This window comes from Trachypithecus francoisi, unplaced genomic scaffold (genome assembly GCF_009764315.1).
Source record: "Trachypithecus francoisi isolate TF-2019V2 unplaced genomic scaffold, Tfra_2.0 Lachesis_group12, whole genome shotgun sequence".
Classification (NCBI taxonomy): domain Eukaryota; kingdom Metazoa; phylum Chordata; class Mammalia; order Primates; family Cercopithecidae; genus Trachypithecus; species Trachypithecus francoisi.
Genome location: NW_022681457.1, coordinates 16,238,640 through 16,251,210, shown reverse-complemented (window position 1 = coordinate 16,251,210; position 12,571 = coordinate 16,238,640).

Here is a 12,571-nt window from a genome sequence, read left to right as displayed (position 1 = left end):
GTGGGAGCTGTAGAGGTGGTGAGGGCCCAGATCCTGAACGGCCTTAAATGCCACACCAAGAGCGCTGATGTGGGAAGGGAGAGTCACGGGCGGCTCACAGCAGGGCTGATGACAGACTTGCTTATTGTGGCTGTATTTCTTTTCATCGGAGCAGTTCCCAGACCATTAGATTTATTGCATCCATTTAACAGCATAACCTTGAAGGTAGAGGCTGCCTGATGCACTTCAGCCTCGATGCTCTGCTCATGGCAGGTGCCACATAAATGTTTGTAAAGCAAACGGAATAGAGAACACAAAAGAGAAGGAAGGCAGGCTCTGGAGTGAGTGCTTGGGTTCAATTCCTGGCTTGGCACTCATTAGTGGGGTGACTGTGTGCCTCCATGTCCTTATTTATAAAATTGGATAACAGACCTGAGAGGGTGGCCGTTGGGATTAAATAAGATAATCCAGGTACAGCGGTTAGCATGGTTCCAGAATTCAGTGTGAACAGCACCTTTCCTTTCCTGCCTGCAGTATATTTCAGGGGGCTTTTTCCCCATAGCCACTTCTTCAGCTGCCACCCCAAATCCATAGAGGTAACCAGACAGAAGTCAGGGGGTCCCACCTCCATCACAGACCCCTGGCCCTGAGAAGGAAGGGCGGCACTCCACGGGTGCAAGAGGTTCTGCCCTGTGGTCAGGTGTGCAGATGTGAGCGCAGGTGCCTTAGCCTGGTCCTCATCGATGAGGCAGGGGAGGTTGGCTCTGCCAGAGTCCCAGGCATGGGTACGGTGGCGGGGGAGGCCCACATCACCTGCAGGGAGCATTGGCCTTGCTCCTTGTCCTGCCAGCCCCCAGAGGAAGGGAAGCCCCCAGGGCCCTTCACCTGGCTCACCCTGGCTCCTGGAAACACACCGCCACAGCAGGGCCTAGGCTCCGCGGCTGCCGTAAGTAACGGGACCCTCCTGCCTGCGCTCGAGCCAGCCACAGCTGACCCAGTTCTAGTCCTTCCCTCCGTGGACTTAGGGCGGAGGGAAGCCCTGTGCTGTGGGCGGAACCAGAATGCCAGGTGCAGCCACACAACCTCAACTCCCCGCCCAGGGCTCCCCAGTCTGTGCTGGGTCCAAAGTCTTGGCAACCAGAATAGATGGATAGCAGAGGCCAGAAAAGGCAGAGCCCATGGGCTGGGAGGCCAAGAGTCTCCTTAGGGGAGATGTAAGGTGGTCACATTGGGCTTGAGCCTGGGAATGCTGTTGCTGATGCTTGTGTATGCAAGTGGGGGCCTGGGAACAACACCTTCAAAAGTCTCAACCCATTCCAGCATCAATTCTAAGTCCAAAGTGTCATCTAAATCTCATCCAAGTCAGGTATGGGTGAGACTCAGGGTATGACTCATCTGTGGCAAAATTCCTCTGAAACCTGTGAACCCAGGAAACCAGACAAGTCACGTGCTTCCAAAATACAATAGTAGAACAGGCATAGGATAGACATTCCAATTCCAAAAGGGAGAAATTGGAAAGAAGAAAGAAGCAATAGGTCCCAACTACATCCAAAATCTAGCAAGGTAAATTCCACTGGATCTTAAAGCTCAAGAATAATCCTTTCGGCAGACACGGTGACTCACACCTGTAATCCTAAACTTTGGGAGGCTAAGGTGGGCGGATCTCTTGAAGTCAGGAGTTCAAGACCACCCTGGCCAACATGGTGAAACCCCGCCTCCACCAAAAATACAAAAAAAAAATTAGCCAGGAGTAATGTCTGTAATCCCATCTACTCGGGAGGCTGAAGCAGGAGAATCACTTGAAACTGGGAGGCAGAGATTGCAGTGAGCTGAGATTGCGCCAATGCACTCCAGCCTGGGCTACAGAGTGAGACTCTATTTCATAAAATAAAAAAAGAATAATCCTTTGTCTTGATGCTTTGAACTCTGAGCCCACTGGGGCAGCAGCCTCACCCCCACAGTCTTGAATGGAGGCCCCATTCCCATGACCCTGTGGGTCCACTTCCAAGGCTCTGTGTGGAGGCAGCCCAGCCCACTGAAACCAAGGAAGATATAGCCCCACCCCTTGAAATCCAGAAGGAGACAACCAGCCCTTATTTTGTCCCACCTCTGGCCCTTTAGTTGAAGCGGGCAGCATGTCTTCTGGTAAAATCTCATTTCTATTTCTGGTTTCTGCCAAGATGGCTGATTAAAGCCATGAATTGTACCCACGTTCTTCTCATCACACGATTTTCCAGGCAGACCCCTGGTACTCTCTCAGAACATGCTTTTTCATTTTTTATAATATGAATAGGCTAAGAATATTCCAAATCTTCAAGTTCTGATTTATTTTTCTAAAAAAATCCCTTCCATTGATCCCTCTCATCTTGCATTTTACTATAAGCAGCAAGGAGAAATCAGGCTAGGCATTCAAAACTTGGCTCACAAATCTCCTCAGCTTGGCCGGGCACGAGGACTCACCCCTGTGATCCCAGCACCTTGGGAGGCCGAGACAGGTGGATCGTTTGAAGGCAGGAGTTCAAGACCATCCTGGCCAACATAGTGAAACCCTGGCTCTACCAAAAAATACAAAAATTAGCCAGGAATGGTGGTGCATGCCTGTAGTCCCAGCTACTTGGGAGGCTGAGGCACAAGGATCTTTTGAACCCAGGAGGTGGAGGTTGCAGTGAGCTGAGATCCCGCCACTGCACTCCAGCCTGGATGACAGAGTGAGACTCCATATCAAAAAAAAAAAAAAAAGGGAAAGGAAAGAAAGAAATCACCTGAGGTAAATATTTGAGTCCATCACTTGCAATTTCTACTTTTCACAAAACACTGGAACACAATTCAGTCAAGTTCTTTGCCACTTTGTATATTACAAAGATGACCTTTCCTCCAGTTTCCAATAACATGTTCCTCATTTCCATCTGAGACCTCACCAGAATCAGCTTTAATATCCATATTCCTACCAAGACTCTCTCCAAGGAAGTCTAGCATTTTTCTAGTATACACCTCAAAACTCTCCCATTCCCCACCCATAACCCAGTTCCAAAGCCGCTTCCACATTTTTTTTTTTTTTTTTTTTTTTTGAGACGGAGTCTCGCTCTGTCACCCAGGCTGGAGCGCAGTGGCCGGATCTCAGCTCACTGCAAGCTCCGCCTCCCGGGTTTAAGCCATTCTCCTGCCTCAGCCTCCCAAGTAGCTGGGACTACAGGCGCCCGCCACCTCGCCCGGCTAGATTTTTGTATTTTTTAGTAGAGACGGGTTTCACCGTGTTAGCCAGGATGGTCTCGATCTGCTGACCTCGTGATCCGCCCGTCTCGGCCTCCCAAAGTGCTGGGATTACAGGCTTGAGCCACCGCGCCCGGCCCGCTTCCACATTTTTAAGTATGTGTTCCACAAAACTCCACTTCTGGCACCAAAATCTGTTAGTCTGTTGGGGCTGCCATTTAAAAATACCATAGATGGGGTAAGGTGACTTAAACACCAGAAAATTTTTTTTTTTTTTTCTCACAACTCTGGAGGCTGGAAGTCCAAAACCAAGGTGCTGGGAGGTTGGGTTTCCCCCGAGGCCCTCTCCTTGGCTTGCAAATGATTGGCTTCTTGATGTGTCTTCCTGTGGCCTTTCCTTTGTGCATACACATCCCTGGTATCTCTCTTTCTTCTTATAAGGCTGTTAATCCTATTGTATTAGAGCCTCAACCCTGTGACATCACTTAACTTTAATTACCACTTTAAAGGGTCTAACTCCATATATGGTCATATTGGGTACAGAGTTTCAGGGTACAGAGTTTCCTGTTGGGGTGACAAAAAAGCTATAGAATAAGATAGTGGCAATAGTTGCACAACATTGTGAATGTACTTAATGCCAGTGAAGTGTACACTTTAGAGTTGTTAAATTGGGAAAGTACACGCTCCACACTTTTAAAATAACCAGATCTCATGATAAATCACTCACTATCACAAGAGAGGAGATAGTCCAAACCATTCGTGAGAACTCCATCCCCACGATCCAATCACCTCCCACCAGGCCCCATCTCCAACACTGGGAATTACAATTCGACATGAGATTGAGATTAAGGGTTCAACAAGGGAATTGGAGAGAAAACACTTTAACTAGCAACACCACTGCTTACAATTTGGGACTTGTTTACATGTCTTTCTTTTTCTTTTCTTTTTCTTTTTCTTTTTTCTGAGATGGAGTCTTGCTCTGTCACTGGAGCTGGAGTGCAATGGCACAATCTCGGCTCACTGTAACCTCCACCTCCTGGGTTCAAGCAATACTCCTGCCTCAGCCTCCCAAGTAGCTGGGATTACAGGTGTGTGCCACTACACCCGGCTAATTTTTGTATCTTTGGTAGAGATGAGGTTTTCACCATGTTGATCAGGCTGGTCTCAAACTCATGACCTCTGGTGATCCATCCACCTCGGCCTCCCAAAGTGCTGCGATTACAGGCGTGAGCCACTGTGCCCGGCCTACATATCTTTTTCTACCCACCTGTATTAGTACGTTCTTGCATTGCTGTAAAGAAATACCTGAGACTGGGTAACTTCTAAAGAAAAGAGTTTTAATTGGCTCACAGTTCCACAGGCTGTACAGGAAGCATGGAGGCATCTGCCTGGCTTCTGGGGAGGCCTCAGGAAACTTACAGTCATGGCAGAAGATGAACAGGGAGCCAGACATATTACGTGATGGAGCAGAAGCAAGAGACAGAGAGTGGGGAGATGCTAGACAGTTTTAAAACAACAAGATTTCATGATAAGTCACTCATTCACTATCATGAGAGAGGGGATGGTGCCAAACCATTCATGAGAACTCCTCCCCCATGACCCAATCACCTCCCATTAGGCCCCACCTCCAACATTGTAGATTACGATGCAACATGAGATTTGGGCATGGACACAGATCCAAACCACATGACCACCTATAGTCAATCTCTGTAAGTATTACATATAGACAGCTATACACATATATGTTAACAAAAATCAGTCATGACATATATATTGATTTACAAACTAGTTTGACTTTATCTGGAACAGACATGCCTAATGTAGAGTCAGATAGCAGATTAGTAATTGCCAGGGGCTGGGAGAGGTTGGATGGGGACTGACTGCTTAATGGATACAGTTTCCTCTTGGGGGATGAAAAAGTTAGAGAATAAGATAGTGGTGATGGTTGCACATGTGAATGTATTTAATGCCAGTGAAGTGTACACTTTAGAGTTGTTAAATTCATAAAGTTTTATGTAATTATTAAGTTCTCACAAAAAGAAGGGGAAAATCTACAATGTCATACCATTTCATACCTAGCAGACTGTCGAAAATGTAAGCCTCTCAATATCAGGCTTTAATCCATAGAATAAAATAAATATCCAAACTTCTCGGCCAGGTGCAGTGGCTCACACCTGTAATCTCAGCACTTTGGCAGGCCAAAGTGGGTGGATCACTTGAGGTCAGGAGTTCAAGACCTACCTGGCCAACATGGTGAAACCCCGTCTCTACTAAAAAAAAAAAAAAAAAAAATTAGCCAGGTGTGGTGGCACGCACCTGTAATCCCAGGTACTCGGGAGGCTGAGGCATGAGAATCGCTTGAACCCAGGAGGCAGAGTTTGCAGTGAGCAGAGATCACACCACTGCACTCCAGCCTGGGTGACAGAGCGAGACTCCATCTAAAAATAAATAAATAAATAAATAAATCACATTTCTGCATGGAGAGAAATAAATAAATAAATACATGGGGAGAAGGAATGGTTCTATCTTTCAGTAGATTTACAATTTATAAATGTAAAAGGAGAAAGGAACATGAAAAATTACCATTAGGCAAATGCCACAGCAATAACTGTTGCAGACAAGATCCACCGATGGATGCTAAAATTTGTGGGCAAAAGTTTGAGAAGGCAAAAGACTTGTATAGTCTCAAAGGATCTCTTTCAAGATAGTTTTTAATTACCAAGGGAAAGATAGTAACTTTACAGTAGAGATGTGCAGCATACAGCAACTTAAGTGATCAAGGTCAGCATCACCAGCAATAAGATACACTGACATCAGGTGCCTCCTGATATCATGCACTGAGAAGGACACAACATCATTTCTGTGGTGTTCTTGGCAAAAATGCATAACTTTATTCCAATCATGAGAAAACATCAGACAACCCAAATTGAGGAATATCCTGTAAACTAACTGATCAGTACCATTCAAAAGTGTCAAAGTCAGCTGGGCATGGTGGCTCACATCTATAATCCCAAAGCTTTGACAGGTTGAGGCAGGAGGATTGCTTGAGACCAATAATTCAAGATCAGCATGGGCAACATAGTGAGACCCCATCCTGACAAAAAAAATTAGCCGGGCATCATGGCATGTGGCTGTAGTCCTATCTACTCGAGAGGCTGAGGCAGGAGGATCCCTTGAGTCCAGGAGTTGAAGGTTGCAGTGAGCTATGATCACACCACTGTACTGAAGCCTGGGCGACAGGAAGAGACCTTGCCTCTTAAAAAAGCAAAGTGTCGAAGTCATGAAAGACAAGCAAATACAGAGGAAACGTTCCCGTCTAGAAGAGACACAACAACTAAACACAATATGGGAGCCTGGAACAGAAAAGAAAAAAGGGGGGACATCAGTAGAAAAAGTGTTAACATTCAAATAAGACTGGTAGTTTAGTTGATACTATGGTACCAATGTTAATTTCTAGTTTTGATCATTGTGCTATGCTAATAATACTAGGGGGAGCAGGATGGGAGATACGCGGGACCTCTCTGTACTATCTGCACATTTCTGCAAGTCTAAAATTATCTAGCATTACAGCTTCCACCTCACTCTCTGCGTCAACTTGCTCACCGTCTGGCCCTCCCCACAGTCCCCATGACGTGGCCTAGCTTCCCCCCGAGCAAGTAGACCCAGAGGAGTGTGTGAGCCCCTTAGAAGGGCATTCTCCCATCCCTTTAAACCCTTCTGATGACTGGACCCCAGGCCAGTGTCTTCGAACCAGAACCATGTGGATCAGCCACTCTCAAATACCTGACTCACAAAAAGTGTGTGAGACAATAAATATTTACTGCTTTGACCTCCCAGATTTTCTTTTTGAAATTCAGAAAATTGTTGTTGCACATACTGACAACTAGATGGCACCAGAATTCCAAGGATAGAAGCCGGCTGCCAGCATCATGAACTCAATTGCCTCTGAGTTTGTTTACAAATTTATCGCAATCCCAATACAGATATCATCAAAGTTTTTTTGTTTTTGTTTTTGTTTTGCCCCAGAGCTAGAAAGAAGCAGTAGCAGCCGTAGCTGCCACCAACAACTTAGGCAGTAGCTCTACCAAATACTTAAAACAATAGAAGTGGCCAGGCATGGTGGCTCATTCCTATAATCCCAGCACTTTGGGAGGCCAAGGCGGGTGGATCACCTGAGGTCAGGAGTTCAAGACCATCCTGGCCAACATGGTGAAACCCCATCTCTACTAAAAATACAAAAATTAACTGGGCATGGTGGTGGGCGCCTGTAATCCCAGCTACTGGAGAGGCTGAGGCAGGAGAATCCCTTGAACCCGGGAGGTGGAGGTTGCAGTGAGCCGAGATCGCGTCATTGCACTCCAGCCTGGGTGACAAGAACAAAACTTCGTATCAAAAAATTTAAAAATAATAAAAATAATAAAATAAAAATAAAACAATATGTGTCCTTGCCATGGTTGGGGCTAAAAACAAAGTAAATTAGAACAATATTTAAAAATGTGTTACTGATGCACGAATAAGCAGACAGATCAAGATAAGGTTAGAAAATCCAAAGACAGAAGCAATTGCTTATGGAGATTTATATGATGATATAAGAAGGGACTTTAGAAAAGGTTTTAATTTAGTAGTGTTGGAGCAACTGGATGACCACGTGAAAACAAAGAAGCTTGAATGCATTTCCCACCACGTACACCAGATTAAATCCTAAGCATATCAAAGATCTAAATGAAAAAAACACAGCCTCACAGATAGTAAAACACTGGTGAGTTCCCTCATGACCTGGGAGGCTGTAAATTTTCCAAACTATTACTCAAGATCCAAAAGCCATAAAAAAGAATTTTGTTAAATGAGCAAACAAAAATACAAACCTTTTGCGTGGCCACAAAATAAGCCATACACAACCAAAAACTACAGATGACAAAATAAGAAAAATATTTACCACTTATATCACAGAAAACAAAGAGTTAAAATCCCTAAAATATAAAGTGTCTAAAATTAAGGGGGGGAAAAAAAAACAAGAAACCTATTGGAAGTGGGCAAGATACATAAACAGAGAGTTCACGTTAAAAAATGCAAATGTCACCTAAATTTATAAAAATAGCCAGACACAGTGGCTTATCCCTGTAATCCCAGTACTTTCGAAGGGAAGGTTGGGGGGGATTGATGGATCCCAGGAGTTTAAGACCAGCCTGGGTAAGATGACAAGACCTGGTCTCTACATAAAATAAAATAAAATAAATTAGCTGAGTGTGGTGGCACACACCTGTGATCCCAGCTACTCGGAATGCTGAGGTGAGAGGATGGGAGGACTGCTGGAGCCCAGGAGTTCAAGGCTGCAGTGAGCTATGATTGCACCACTGCACTCCAGCCTGTGTGACCGAGTAAAACCCTGTCTTCAAAAAATAAAACATCACACCTGTAATCCCAGCATTTTGAGAGGCTGAGGCAAGCAGATCACCTGAGGTCCGGAGTTCAAGACCAGCCTGGCCAACACGGCAAAATCCTGTCTCTACAACAAATACAAAAATTAGCCAGGCATAGTGGCACGCACCTGTAATCCCAGCTACTCAGGAGGCTGAGGCAGGAGAATCGCTTGAACCCGGGAAGCAAAGGTGGCCGTGAGCCAGCCGAGATCACGCCACGCCACTCCAGCCTGGCTGGCAGAGCGAGCCGCCGTCTCAAAAAATAAAACATGAAATAAAGCTCAATCTCACTAATAATAAAAGAAACGCAATTAAAACTGCCCTGAGATCCTATTTCTCACCTAACAGATAAGCAAAAATCCAAATGTTGGACAGCACTCTGTTGGCAACGCTGTGGGGAAAATGTGTTCCATTTTAGTGATGGAATATAAAAAGATAAAACCTCCATGGAGAAGAATTTGGCAATATCTAGTGAATTTGCCCTCTGACTCAGCAATCCTACTTCTAGGAATTTGTCCCAAAGACACATAGACAGAAATAGGAAACTTCATATGAATGTGCCTCTTCACTGGAGCCCTGTGCATGATAGCAAAAAACATAGTTTCAACTACTGCAATGGCCATGAAGAGGGTGCTGCTTAAATCAACTATGCTATATCCACAAACATAGAGCACTGTACAGCTGTAAATATGAATAAGATATATTAAGATTACATATATGTGTGATGTGTGTGTATGTACAAGCATGTACACACATGTTTTCTTTGTTGTTGTTGTTGTTGTTGTTTGACTGTTTGTTTTGTTTTGTTTTGAGACAGAGTCTTGCTCTGTTGCCCAGGCTGCAGTGCAATGGCACGATCTTAGCTCACTGCAACTTGCACCTCCCGGGGTTCAAGTCATTCTCCTGCCTCAGCCTCCCTAGTAGCTGGGACTACAGGCACATACCACGACACCCAGCTAATTTTTGTATTTTTAGTAGAGATGGGGGTTTCATCATTTTGACCAGGCTGGTCTCGAACTCCTGACCTCAACTGATCCACCCGCCTCAGCCTCCCAAAATTGCTGGGATTACAGGCGTGAGTCACTGCACCTGGCCCAAGGCTGCCATTTAAAATGGGTTGTAGGCTGGGTCCCGTGGATCATGCCTCTAATTCCAGCACTTTGGGAGGCTGAGGCAGGAGGATTGTTTGAGGCCAGGAGTTGAGACCAGCCTGAGCAACATAGCAACACCTCATCTCTATAAAAATAAATAAAATAAAATAAAATACATATGTTCATTGGTTTATATTTTCCAAGTAAATGGAATGTTGAAACATTTTTTTGCAATTGGGACTCAATCACCCCCAAAACAATGGTTTGGGTTTTTTGTTTTCTTGAGACAGGGTCTTGTTCTGTCACCCAGGATGGAGTGCAGTGGTATGATTATAGCTCACTGCAGCCTCCACTGCCTGGGCTCAAGCAATCCACCCACCACAGCCTCCACAGTAGCTGGGACTGCAGACGTGTGTGACCACGCCTGGCTAATTTTTTACTTTTTGTACATATGGGGTCTCATTATGTTGCCCAGGCTAAAACAATGTCTTTTTTTTTCTTTTTTTTTTTTTTTTTTGAGACGGAGTCTCGCTCTGTCGCCCGGCTGGAGTGCAGTGGCCGGATCTCAGCTCACTGCAAGCTCCGCCTCCCGGGTTTACCGCCATTCTCCTGCCTCAGCCTCCGAGTAGCTGGGACTACAGGCGCCCGCCACCTCGCCCGGCTAGTTTTTTGTATTTTTTAGTAGAGACGGGGTTTCACAGTGTTAGCCAGGATGGTCTCGATCTCCTGACCTCGTGATCCGCCCGCCTCGGCCTCCCAAAGTGCTGGGATTACAGGCTTGAGCCACCGCGCCCGGCCAACAATGTCTTAAAGTAATTTAAGACATATGAATTTGGCATAAATCCCTAATGGGGTATAGCCTACTGGGAAAAAAAGCACCATAAGAAAATCTTGGCCGGGCGCGGTGGCTCAAGCCTGTAATCCCAGCACTTTGGGAGGCCGAGACGGGCGGATCACGAGGTCAGGAGATCGAGACCATCCTGGCTAATACGGTGAAACCCTGTCTCTACTTAAAAATACAAAAAACTAGCCGGGCGACGAGGCGGGCGCCTGTAGTCCCAGCTACTCGGGAGGCTGAGGCAGGAGAATGGCATAAACCCGGGAGGCGGAGCTTGCAGTGAGCTGAGATCCAGCCACTGCACTCCAGCCTGGGTGGCAGAGCAAGACTCCGTCTCAAAAAAAAAAAAAAAAAAAAAAAGAAAATCTTATACTATATTTAGTCATCATATTACTAGTGATAATATTGATATTGATATTTTAAAATTTTACATATGCACATACATATTCAGATATGCATGTATATTCACATATATAATGCACATACTTCAAAACGTATGTTAATGTCACTACAATTCAACATTCTCTTTTTTTTCTTTGAGAACTCAACATTCTCTGAATAAGAAAAAAGAGACATAATAATAACATTTTAGAAGTTGTAAAGGGCAAAACTAAACTATGGACATACATTTGGATAATTAATTACTATACAGAAACACAGAGATAATTGCTATAGAAGTCAGGCTGGCCAGGCACAGTGGCTCACGCCTGTAATCCCAGCACTTTGGGAGGTCGAGGCAGGCGGATCACCTGAGGTCAGGAATTCAAGACCAGCCTGGGCAACATGGCGAAACCACATCTCTAAAATTTTTTGTAAAAATACAAAAAATTACCTGAGTGTGGTGGTGCACACCTGTAATCCCAGCTACTTGGGAGGATGAGGCTGGATTATTGGTTGAACCTGAACCTGGGAGGCGGAGGTAGCAGTGAGCCCGAGATTGCGCCACCTCACTCCAGCCTGCGTGACAGAGTAAGACTCTGTTTTAAAAAAAAAAAAAAAAGGCCGGGCGCGGTGGCTCAAGCCTGTAATCCCAGCACTTTGGGAGGCCGAGACCGGCGGATCACTAGGTCAGGAGATCGAGACTATCCTGGCTAACACGGTGAAACCCCGTCTCTACTGAAAAAAAATACAAAAAACTAGCTGGGCGAGGTGGCGGGCGCCTGTAGTCCCAGCTACTTGGGAGGCTGAGGCAGGAGAATGGCGTGAACCCGGGAGGCGGAGCTTGCAGTGAGCCGAGATCCGGCCACTGCACTCCAGCCTGGGCGACAGCGGACAGCGTGAGACTCCGTCTCAAAAAAAAAAAAAAAGTCAAGCTGAGGGTTAATTTTGGTAGAGAGAAGGGAGGCGCTGGGCCTGGGCGCCTGGGCTAGGGCACATGGAGACGCTTATGAACAGCTGGCAAATTCTATTTCTTGACTTAGATGTGGTTACAAGTGGCTTGCCTTAAAATAACACAATTTGTATTTTCGCTGAATTTCAGGAACTCCTATTTTAAGAACTTCCTGTTTTTTGTTTTAACAAAGAAATGTAGTACTTTGTTTTTCAAAAGGAAGATTTTTATTATATGAATCAGTACCTAACAAATCAGAAGCAAAGCCTCTTGTAGAGAAAAAGATCCACCAATAAGGAGATCTGCATTTCTTCAGGGGGGAAAAAAAAAGTCACCACCATCACAGAATCAAAAACAAAGGAATAATCATACAGATTTGGGAGGCTGCGGACTTTGCCTTTGTTTTCCTTATTTTAAATTAGGAGTGCTGGCTGATGAAATCAGGGCACCCTGAACCAGACATCTCGATCAGCCCTATTTTGGGCCTCTGTAATGTCAAATAATTTTGAATATATTTTTGCTTTTACAACCTTATGCTAGCTGTGAAACCACTTGAAATGCAGCATTTCCTGCAATTACAAAGCTCCTCCATGGGAAACTCTCCTTCTTTCTAATGTGTTGAGAAATAGACTTAGGTCAAGAAGAAAAGCATTCTCTATGAAACGAAAACGCTTTGGGAGTTTCTAAAGGTGCCCTAAAGGTT